A 12,693-nucleotide genomic window follows, 5' to 3' on the forward strand; every position below is an offset into this window, starting at 1 on the left:
TTGCAACTCTAGAATTAGGCAAAATGACTAGATTTCTGGTAAAATTCAATATCTAAAACTTCTGTTGCTGTAACATTCTAAATTCATGCTTGAATAAATTGAACATGTGTTTTAATTTGTACTGAATCTTGGACTCTCCATGTGACAACATCTTTGAAACAACCCAAGACTTAACTTCTTCATTTTTATTCTTCAGGATTTGTGGAGGATAGTGAAAAAAAACACCAAAATACCCAAAACTAGCATATGTTATTCTTATATATTCTCAGGAAATGTAAATATTTAGAAATATTAATGTAGAAATTACTTTCCAAATAGTTTTATGAAAGTATAACAGATTATCTGAACTGGCAGATTCTTCCACATGCAAAGGAACTTAACTCTAAGCCCAAGGAAGCCATTTTGATCCCTGTAACCAACATGGTAGAAGGAAAGGACTGATTTCTTCAAGGTGCACCTCATGAGCTCTATGCACATTATGACTATTTATGTACCAATCACATACATGTATGCACTCATATATCTACAGAAAAATAAATAAAAAAATGTAATAAAATCATTCAAAATAGTTACTAATCTTGATCATTCTGGCTCATATAAAATGAAATCTCACAGTCATTTTGATTTTCCTTTTTCTGAAGAAAAAGGATGTATAACATTTTTTCCCATTTCTCAGCCAATTGTGTTTAATCTCTTGAGAATGCTCAGCACTCCATTTTTAAATTACTTTTGTTTTTTACAGTTCAGTCATTACCCTCTCCCAATCTGCCAGCTCCCAGTTCCTTATCACATTCCTCCCACCTTGTCTCCAACAGGATATCCACACCTAACCCTCTACCCCTCCTCCACTCTCCATGTGGCCTCAAGAATCTGGAGAGTTCTGCTCATTTTCTCTCACTGAGGCCAAACCAGGTAATACTCTTCTATATATGCTTTGGGGTCCTCTGACAAGCTGGTGTATGCTACCTGGTTGGTGGCTCAGTGTCTGAGAGATCTCAGAGGTCCAGGTTAGTTGAGATTGCTGTTGTCTTCCTATGGGGTTGTCCTCCTCACCTTCTCCTAGCCTTTCCCTAATTCAACCACATAAGGGTCTCTGACTTCAGTCCATTCGTTGGGTGTAAATACCTGAATCTGTCTCTGTCAGCTGCTTGCTGAGCCTCTCAGAGAACAGCCATACTAGGCTCCTTTCTGTAATAACACCACAGCATCAGTATTAGTGTCAGTACTTGGAGCCTCTCTTGAGCTGGATCCCAAGTTGGGTCCATCATTGGATCTCCTTTCCTCAGTCTCTTCTTCATGTTTCCCTGCAGATCTTTTAGACAAGGACAATGGTGGGTCAGAGTTTTTGACTGTGGGATGGTGTCCCTATCTTTCCACTCCATCCTCTGTCTTTCTATGGAAGGTGGATTCCAGAAGTTCCCTCTCCCCGCAGTGGTACATTACATTTAAGGTTCTCCATTTGAGTCCTAAGAGTATCTCATCTCTCATGTCTCTGGTACATTGGAGTGGGCAGGGTCCCCTCCCACCTCCCACCTTCTGAGGTTGCATATTTCTATTAATTCTGCTGGCCATCAGGGCTTCCTTCCTGATTTTGGTCCCCCTAATGCCTGATCATGTTTTCCTTTTCCCCTTCTTCTCCCTGCTCCCATCAAAATCCCTCCCTTCCTCTGTCTCCAGTGATAGCTTTCTTTTCTCACCCAAGTGGAACTGAAGCATCATTCCATTGGCCCTTCAGGTTATTAACCTTTTTGAGCTCTGTGTATTTTATCCTGGGTCTTCTGTACTTTTTGTTCTAATGTGCACTTATTCATAAGTACAAACCATGTATGTCCTTTTGGTCTGAGTTACCTCAATCAGAATGATATTTTCTAGTTCCAGCCATTTCCTGCAAAACTCATGATGGCTTCATTCATATTAGCTGAGTAGTATTCCACAGTGAAAACAAGCCACATTTTCTGTATCCATTCATCCATTGTGGGACATCCAGGTTGTTTTCAGCTTCTGGCTATAACAGATAAGGTTTCTATGAACATAGTGGAGCACATGTCCCTGTGATATGATGGGAAACTTTTAGGTATATATCCTAACAGTATAGCTGGGTCTTCAGGTACATATATTTCCAATTTTCTGAGGAATCTCCAGATTGATTTATAGAGTGCTTGTACTAGTTTGTAATCAGAGCAGCAGTGGATAAGTGTTCCTATTTCTCCACATCCTCAGCCACACATGCTGTAACTTGAGTTTTTAATCTTAGCCAATGTGATTGTTGTAAGTTTGAATCACAGGGTAGTTTTGATAAGCATTTGCCTGATAATTAAGAATGTTGAACATTTCCTAGATGTGTGTAATTCCATCTGGATGTTCTTTTCTATTCCATTAATCAATCATCTTATTTATTATCATTAATAATGTACTACTTTTATTACAATATCCCTGTAATAAAATTTGAAATCATGAAAAGTGATCACTCTAGCGGTTCCTTTATTATTTGGGGTTCTTTTAAGCATCCTGGGTTGGGGGAAGGCGTTAAATATAAATTTGACTATTTTTCAATTTGTGTAAATAATTCTTTTGGAATTTTGATGTGGATTCCATTGAATCTGTTGATTGCTTTTGGTAGGATGGTGATTCTACAATGTTTATCTTACCAAAACATCATCATGGGAGATCGTTCAATTTTCTGGTGGCCTCCTTGTCTTCTTCCTTCAATGCCTTAGTTTTGTGAGAATATCTTACCCTTGCATTGTTAGGGTTATCCCAAGAAATTATGAGGGAATTTTGGTAAAGTTCTTGGTTCCCTCATTTCTCAGTCTGTCTGCTCTTTATGCTTAAGAATGTCACTGAATTTTGTGTTTTGATTTTTTCATTTTTTATTGATATTTTACTTATTTACATTTCAAATGTAATCCCTCTTCCCAGTTTGCCCACCACAAACCCTCTATTCCCTCCCTCTCTGCCTGCTTCTATAAGGGTGTTTCTCCGTCCACACACCGATTCCAGATTCAGATTCCTAGCATTCCTCTACAATGAGTCATCAAGCCTCCACAGGACCAAGGGGCTCCCCTCTCAGTGATGCCAGATAAGACAGTCCTCTGCTACATAGGCAGCAGTAGCCATGGAACCTCCATATGTAGTCTTTGGTCATGGTTGAGTCACTGGGAGCTTCAGAGGATGTGGTGAGTTGATATTGTTCTTCTTTCTATGGGTTTGTAATCCCCTTCAGTTCCTTCAGTCCTTCTCCTGACTCCTTCATTGGGGTCCCTTCCCTAAGTCTAATAGTTGGCTGTGAGCATCCACATCTGTATTGGTCAGGCTCTGGTACAGCATCTCAGGATGTAGCCATACCATGCTCTCTGCTCCACTCTTTGACCCTGTATTTCCTTTGGACAGGAGCAATTCTGGATTAATATTTTTGAGATGGGCATGTGGCCCCATCCATCAACCAGGGGCTGTGTCTATCAACTGGATATGATCTCTACAGGTTCTGTCTCCCTTTTGTTGGGTCTTTCTGCTAATGTCTTCCCTGTTGGCTCCTGGGTAACTCTTGAGTCCCAGTCATCTGGTAACTTCTAGTGGCTACCCTCAGTTCTTCATCCTCTACTGTTACACACGTACTTTCAAATTCTTGACCATCTGTATTTCTCCTCAGTCGTTTCCTGCCTCTGAACCTGCCCACCTTTTGCCCTCTGCCTCCTCTTTCCCTTCCATATCTCTCCATGCCTCCCTTTATGTATGGTGATCATTTTCTACCCCATTCTGAAAAAGACTCATGCGTCACACTTTGGTCTTCCTTTTTCTTGGGTTTCATATGGATTGTGAGTTGTATTGTGGGTATTTTAAACTTTTTATTGGCTAATCTCTACTTATCAGTAAATACATACGAGGTGTGTTCTTCTGTGACTGGGTTACTTCACTCAGGATGATATTGTCAGTTTCAATACATTTGCCTGCAAATTTCATGAAGTCATTTTTTTTTAATAGCTGAGTAGTTTCCATTGTGTAAATGTATCATAATATCTGTATCAACTTTTAAGTTAAGGGACATTTGGGTTGTTTCTAACTTCTATGAGGCTCCTATGAACATAGTGAAGCATATGTCATTGTTAAATATTCTAACATCTTTTGCACACATTCGCAGGAGTAGTATAGCTGAGTGCTCAGGTAGAACTATTTCCAATTTTCTGACTAAGCACAAAACTGATTTCCAGAGTGGTTTGTACCAGCTTGCAATCTCACCAGCTCTTTCTCCACATCCTTGCTAGCATCTGCTGTGACCTCAGTTATTGTTATAGCCATTCTGACTGGTGTGAAGTGGAATCTCAGGGTCATTTTGATTTGCAGTTCTCTGATATCTAAGGATGTTGAACACTTCTTTAAGTACTTCTCTGCCAGTCCAGATTCCTCAGTTGAGAATTCTTTGTTTACCCCTGGCCCACATTTTTTAATAGGGTTATTTGATTCTCTGGAGTCTAACTTCTTGAGTTCTTTGTATATTTTGTTTATTAACCCTCTATGGGATGTAGGCTTGGTAAAGATTTTTCCCCAAATTTTGGTTGCAATTTTGTCCTAATGACAGTGTCCTTTGCCTTACAGAAGCTTTGCAATTTTATGAAGTCACGTTTGTCAATTGTTGATCTTAAGAGCATGAGCCACTGGTATTCAGTTAAGGAAAGTTTCCCCTGTATTTGAGGTTCTTTCCACTATCTCTTCTATTAGATTCAGCATATCTGGTCTTATGTGGAAGTCCATGGTTGACTTGGACTTGAGCTTTGTATAAGGAGATATGAATGGATCAATTTGCATTCTTCTACATCCAGATGGCCAGTTGAATCAGCATCATATGTTAAAAATGCTGTATTTTTTTCCCACAGGATGCCTTTGGCTTTATTGTGAAAGATCAAGTGACCATAAGTGTGTGAGTTTATCCCAAGATCTTCAATTCTATTCCATTGATCTACCTACCTGTCTCTGTACCAATTCTGTGTAGTTTTATCATTGATCCTCTATAGTACAGCTTGAATCAGGGATGGTGATTCCCCAAGAGGTTCTTTTATTGATGAGAATCTTTTCTGCTATCTTGGTTCTTTTATTATTCCAGATGCATTTGAGAATTGCTCTTTCTATCTCTGTGAAGAATTGAGTTGGGATATTGATAGGGATTGCATTGAATCAGTAGATTGCTTATGATAAGATGGCCATTTTCCCTATATTAATCTTGACAATCCATGAGCATGGGAGATCTTTCCATCTTCTGAGATCGGCTTCGATTTCTTTCTTTAGGAACTTGAAGTTCTTGTCATACAGGTCTTTTACTTGCTTGGTTAGATTCACACAAAGGTATTGTATATTATCTGTGACTATTGTGAAGGGTGTTTTTCCCATAATTTCTTTCTAAGCCTGTTTGTCTTTTGAGTAGAGGAAGGCTGCTGATTTGTTTGAGTTAATTTTATATACAGCCACTTTGCTAAGTTCTTTATCAGTTGTAGGAGTTCCTTCATGCCTCAGCCCATGGGTCAATGAACTGGGACTGGAGGTCCTCCTAAAAGAGAGAATGGGGGATACGAGCATGCGAAGAATGGAAAGCAAGTCAAGAAGTCTCATCAAGTTGTCAAATTTTTATTGTTCCCACACCAGGTTATATACTCAGAGAATCAGGATATGGGGTAGAGGGGTGACATAGGATCTCATTGCTTCTGAGGAACATAGGTGTTCTCAGGGTTAGTGCAGGTGTTCTCAAGAACAGGATGTTTGGCTGGGTGAAAAGTTCAGCAGAAGGAACAGAGCAGAACAGGTTACTAGGTACCTGTCCATAAGATCTATAATTATTTGTTCTTAAGTAAGCTAATACTTTCCCAAGATCTATAGCTATTTGTTCTTAACTGGGTTAGTACTTTCCCACAGAGGCCAAGACTTTGTACCAGTAAGCACATATGGCTGATGAAGCAGTTAATGTTTGAGCAAAGTCGTTCTCGACACTTTTCATGGATTTGTGTGTGTGTGTGTGTGTGTGTGTGTGTGTGTGTGTGTGTGTGTTCGCTTATGTGTACTATCATAACATCTGCAAGTAGTAATATCTTGATTTCATTCTTCCCAATTTGTATCTCTTTGATGTCCTCTTGTTGGTAAATTACTCTGGCTAGATACACAAGTACTATATTAAATAGATAGGGCAACAGTGGACAGCTGTTTCTTGTTCCTGATTTTAGTAGGATTGCTTCAAATTTCTCTCCATTTAGTTTGATGTTGGCTATTGGTTTGCTGTATATTGCTTTTATTATTTTTAGGTATGGGTCTTGAATTCCTGATTTTTCCAAGACTTTTAAGATGAAGGGGTGTTGTATTTTGTCAAAAGCTTTTCATCATCTAAATGAGATGAACATGTGTTTTCCCCCCTTTGAGTTTGTTTATATAGTGGATTATGTTGATGGATTTCCATATATTGAACCATCTGCATCTGTGGATGAAGTCTACTTTATCATGGTGAATGATCATTTTGATGTTTTTGGATGCAGTTTGTGAGATTTTTTGTGTATTTTGACATCAATATTCATAAGGGAATTTGGTTTAAAGTTCTTTTTCTTTGTTCAGTCTTTGTGTGATTTGAGTGTCAGCATAACTGTGGCTTCACAGAATGAATTAGGTAGTATCCCTACTGTTTCTATTTTGTGGAATAATTTGAAGAGCATTGGTATTAGGTCTTCTTTGGATGTCTGATAGAATTCTGCACTAAAACCATCTGGTCTTGGGCTCTTTTGTTGTTGTTGGGAGACTTTTAATGACTGATTTTATTTCTTTAGGCATTATGAGACTGTTTAGATAGTTTATCTGATCCTGCTTTAACTTTGGTACCTGGTATCTCTCTAGATAATCATGCATTAAGAATATGGAATGCTTCACAAATTTGTATGTCATCCTTGTGCAGGGACCATACTGATATTCTCTGTATCATTCCAATTTTACAATATGTGCTGCTAAAGCAAGCACATGTTTTAATTATTTTAGACTACAACTTTGCTGTAAGCATGAGCTATAGTTGTTACTTGATCTTTAGGAATATATATATATATATATATATATATAATGAATATATATTTATATATTATATATAAATATATATAGGATTATATATATATAATCATATTGCTTGCAAATAAAGATACTTTGACTTGTTCCTTTCTTGTTTGTGTCCCCTTGACCTCCTTCACTATTCTTATTTCTATAGTTAACAATTTAAAAATAATGTTGAGTAGATATTGAACAAGTAAAAATCCTTTTCTTAAATCTGATGTTAATGAAAATGTTTTGAAGATCTCCTTATGTATTTTTATGTTGTATGTGTGTTTATTGCAATTTTTCTTTATTATATTGAAGTGTGTCCATCTCATCTCTAGCCTTTCCAAGACTTTATAATGAAGGGGTACTGGATTTTTGTCAAAAGATTCTTTGTATCTAATAAGAAGATTTGGACATTTTGCATTTAACTCTACTTACGTGATAGATGATGTTTATTGAATTACCTATATTGAAACATTGCTTCATCACTGGGATGAAGGCAACTTTATCATGATGGATAATCTTTTTTTTTTTTTTTTGCTCTTGAATTTGATTTGCAACCATTATATTGATTTTTATGTTAATTTATTTTTCATTTTTCTTGATTTATCTTTTTTTTACATGTTGACAACTGTTTCTCTTATTTCCTCTTCTCCTAGTATCTAGACACTTCCTCTTTCCATCTCCATCCACTTCTCTTATAGTTCTCTTCAGAAGAAGACATTACTCCCATGAATATCAACTAGCCATGACATATTAAGTAATACTAGGCAGCTCTACTCTTCTAAAGGTTGTATTGAGAACTTGTCATCAATGATCATGAGAAATATTTGTCTAAAATTTTCAAATTATTGATATTTTACACAGCTGGAGACATGGGTCCCTCCATGTGTGTTTCCAGGCTGGTGGTTTAGACCCTGGGAATACTGGTTGGATGGTATTATTGCTCTTTTCATGGTACAAGTCAATTGCTCTGTAGTACAGCTTGAGGTCAAGGATGATGATTTCCCTTGAAATCTTTTATTGTTGAGAATAGTTTTCGCTATCCTGGGTTTTTTGTTATTCCAAATGAATTTGAGAATTTTTGTTTCTAGCTCTGTGAAGAATTGAGCTGGAATTTTCATGAGGATTGCATTGAATCTGTAGATTGCTTTTGCATGATGGCCATTTTTACCAAACTAATCCTGACAATATATGAGCATGGAGATCTTTCTATCTTCTGAGATCTTCCTCGATTTCTTTCTTCAGAGACTTGAAGTTCTTGTCATACAGATCTTTCACTTGCTTGGTTAGAGTCACAGCAAGGTATTTTATATTGTTTGTGACTATTTTGAAGGGTATCATTTCCCTCATTTCTTTCTCAGCCTGTTTATCCTTTGAGATGAGGAAGGCTACTGATTTGTATTACTTAATTTTATATCCAGCCACTTTTCTGAAGTTTTTTTTTTTCAGACCTAGGAGTTCTGTGGTAGAAGTTTGGGAGTCATTTACATATACTACCATATCATCTGCAAATAGTGATATTTTGATTTCTTCTATTCCTTTGACCAATTTGTATCCCTATGACCTCCTTTTGTTTTCTAATTGCTCAGGCTAAGACTTTGAGTACTATATTGAATTGATAGGGAGAGTGGGCAGCCTTGTATAGTCCCTGATTTTAGTGAGATTGCTTCAAGTTTCTTTCCATTTAGTTTGATCTTTGCTACTGGTTTTCTGTATATTGTGCTTTTACTATGTTTAGGTATGAGCCTTGGATTCCTTTTCATTCCAGGACTTTTTCCCCCAGATTTTTTTTTTCTTTTTATTGGATATTTTATTTGCATTTCAGATGTTATCCTCTTAACTCATTCCCCGACCCCCCACCCACCCAGGAAGCCCTTGTACCATCCTCCCCTCCTACTTCTATGAGATGTACCCCCACCTACCTCTCCACTCCCACCCTTGAATTCCCTCACACTTGGCCTTCAGCCTTCATGGGACCAAGGATCTCCTCTTCCACCTATGCCCCAACAGGGCCATCCTCCCTTACGTACACAGCTGGATACATGGGTCCCTCTCTATGTGCTCCCAGGCTGGTGGTTTAGACACTGGGAGCTCTGGTTGGTTTGTATTGTTGCTCTGCTCATGGGGCTACAAGTCCTTTCAGCTCCTTCAGTCTTCACTCTAACTCCTCCATTGCGAACCACTTGATCAGTTCAATCATTAGCTGTGAGCATCTGCCTCTGAATATGTCAGACTCTCCTAGACCTCTAAGGACACAGTTATATCTGGCTCCTGTCAGCATGCATTTTCTGACATCCACATCAGTGTCTACCCTTGGTGACTGCACGTGGATGGAGACCCAGGTGGAATGGTCTCCAGACAGCCCCTCCTTCAGTTTCTGTCCCACACTTTGTCTCCATATTTGCTCCCTTAAGTATTTTGTTACTCCTTCTAAGAAGGACTGAAGCACCCGCACTTGGTTTCCTTCTTCATGAGCTTCATGTGGTCTGTGAGTTGAATCTTGGGTAGTTCAAGCTTCTGGGCTAATATCCAATAATCTGTGAGTGAATACCATGTGTATTCTTTTGTGATTGGGTTACCTCACTCAGGATATTTTCTAGTTCCATTCATTTGCCTAAGCATTTCTCAAATTCATTGTTTTTAATAGCTGAGTAATAAACAACTGTGTAAATGTGCCACATTTTTTGTATCCATTCCTTTGTTGAAGGACATCTGGGTTCTTTCCAGCTTCTGGCTATTATAAATAAGGCTGCTATGAACATAGTGGAGCATATGTCCTTGTTATATGTTAGAGCATCTTCTGGGTCTAAGCCTTGTGCATACAAAATTTTGTATCAATAGAAGGAAATTTATACCAATGAAACCTTGATTCTGAATCAAAATAAATTATGTACCAAAATAAGAAATTATGACTTCAATTTAGTAACAATTATGAAGATTTCTCCCAAAGGAGATTATGGCTAAACAATCAATTCTAGCTAATTCCTCTCTGTTCCAATTATGATCATTTGTAAGTACCCAAGAAAGACAACCTTAGACTAACCACTTCCAGCCCCAAAGCCCAGGGAACTAGGGCAACTCTTTATAACTTCTTCAAGCTGAATATGGGTGTTAAGATATTTTTGAAAGGGGATGAGGGTAGAGAAAATAGGGGAGTTGGTTAGCCTTAAGAAGACCACACTAATGATTGTATTCATCTCTGATATCTGTGTACTGATTGGATCTGGCTGAAAATTCAAGGCATCAGGAGTTCTAGCAGGTCAGTTCAGCAGGTCTGACGATAAGACTCATCAAGGCTGTATGTTCTGTAATGTACAAATCTCAAAATGAAATTTTAGTATTATCAAAATAAGTTTTTGTTTGATTCTCCGGAATCTAGTTCTCTGGGAGTTTCCTTTTATCAAATCTGATCCATATTACTCTGGAAGGTGTATAGGAACTAATCAGCTTTTCTACAAATGTAAAGACAAAACCTTTCTCACAAATCAAAATATCCTTGAGCCAGTAACCAGAAAAAACCTTTACATTGACCTTTTCCAGAGGAAAATGTATCACAGATTCAAAATCACACTCGTAAGTTAAAACAATCCAAAACAAATTAAATAAACTAAAATATTGTATGTGCCTATTCTTAGGCCTTTTCTATTTTGTCAATCAGGATAATAACCCAAGATTTCCATGGAGCCCATGTTAGACAGAGTTTAAGTATCCTGTGAGGTATATTCAAGCAATATATCTTTATAATATCTTTACAAAAATTGATTCACATTTCTATCTATACCTGCTTATAATCAGGAAGCTAGTAAAAGCAGGATTTAAATCCAGTATTCCCATGAAACCCATGTTAGACAGAATTTGAGTATCCTGTAAAATGTAATAGAGCATCAAATCTTCATACTATCTGTCTACTTAGCTCTCTGCCTAGAGCAACCATCTTGTTATACCATGTATCTGTTCAGCTCCCTTCCTGGAGCCACAGACATTTATTAATTAATACCTGTTACAGCAAGCAATTATCACCGTCCTCTCTACTTGGAATCAGTGACTAATTATCCCTATCCTAGTTCTGAACCACAGGTGAAATCCCCATGTGTTTGAACAAAATCTGTATATAATTCTATCCTAAAAGCAAATAATCCCAACATCATAAATTCACAGTTTAATCAGTTTCTTCCCCAAGGTGGAGGCTGTTTCATTCTCCAGCTTTCTGACTCAGAGCAGCCATCTTGTCTCTTTCCACAGCAGGGGACCTCAGAGCCTGCTTTGTTTCAATTCCCATGCTTGACTCATCTCAGCATTACCTAGCTATTCACAAAAAAAAATATCTTAAATTTCTAGTGTATTCTTGCCCAACACGTTGGTCCACCATCTGTAGCTTGGAAATTAAAAATTATCTGCACGTTCTTTTGCTATGCCAGGCACCAGCAAGCTACATAGTACCAGCAGGGTGTTCTCATCTAATCAGACTCTCTGACCCAGTGGTTCCAGAAACATCTCCACCCAACTCACTAAGTTCCCACTGGCATGTTGCTCTCACGCCAGCCCCATGCTTTAAAATCTCATGGCTTTTGTGGTGGACATCAGGCAAACCCACACTTTGCCAACATATCTTTCTCTCTGGAACACAGTCGAGTCATCCCGAGAAGAAAAACACCACACAAACTTAGCTCAGAAACAATGGTAACTCAACCTCTTGGTATAACAAATAGAATCCTAATCTTGTAAGCCATAATAAATCTAATTCCTCTGGTCACAAATCCTGGCAGATCCACCAAGAAACTGGGAGACACTAGTAGCTACATCTTGCTATATTGCTATCCCACCTGAAAAAAAATAACTGATGGATCTTATGAAGGCAATTTCTCAATTCAAGTACCTTTCATTCAGATGACTCTAACTTGTGTAAAATTTACATTAAATGCTAAAATATCTGTCAAAAGTTATTTGCATATTCAATGCAATTTTAATCAAAGTCCCCATTTTGTTCATACACAAATAGGAAAGAATATTCTAAAATTTATATAGAACCACAAAAGACTCAAGATATCCAAAATGATCTTCAGCCAAAAAGAAAATAGGAGACTATTGTTTCAGATTTTAAAATACATTGCAGACCACAGTAATAAAAATAATAGGGCATTGATAGGAAACAGACATCTAGGACAATGAAACCAAATTGAAGATCCAACTTTGAGTACACTGACTTCAGCTGCTTAATATCTGACAAAGAAGTCAAAAACATGAGCTGGAGAAAAGACAGAACTTTGATCAGATGATATAGTGAAAACTGTATGTCCAAATGTTTTCTAATTGAAATTTGGCTTGTAGCTATCACCTTGAACAAACTTAACTCCAAGTGGATCAAAGACTTAAATGTGAAACCTGAAACACTGAAAATGCTACAAGATAACACAGGCTGTATCTTACATAAGTATAGTATAGGACTTTATGAATAGGACTTTATTTATCCAAGAATAAAGACCAGACATTGATAAATATGACTTCATAATGTCCTCAACAACAAAAGAAAGTCAACAGAGTAAAGAGGAGGCCAAATAATCTTAATATCTTAAAATAGTATATCATCTTCAACAATTTGGGAAATATAAATGAAAACAACTCTGAGACTTCATTTTA

The 12,693-nt window shown here is 37.5% G+C and overlaps 1 non-coding gene across 1 annotated transcript; it reads right to left on the reverse strand.

Moving 5' to 3' along the window:
* Positions 1–6,877: 6,877 nt before the first annotated feature.
* On the reverse strand, positions 6,878–6,984 carry LOC114618280. Its single transcript, XR_003710940.1, has one exon. It is a non-coding gene; the product is annotated as a U6 spliceosomal RNA (small nuclear RNA).
* Positions 6,985–12,693: the final 5,709 nt, after the last annotated feature.

This window comes from Grammomys surdaster, unplaced genomic scaffold (genome assembly GCF_004785775.1).
Source record: "Grammomys surdaster isolate TR1022 unplaced genomic scaffold, NIH_TR_1.0 140, whole genome shotgun sequence".
Classification (NCBI taxonomy): Eukaryota; Metazoa; Chordata; class Mammalia; order Rodentia; family Muridae; genus Grammomys; species Grammomys surdaster.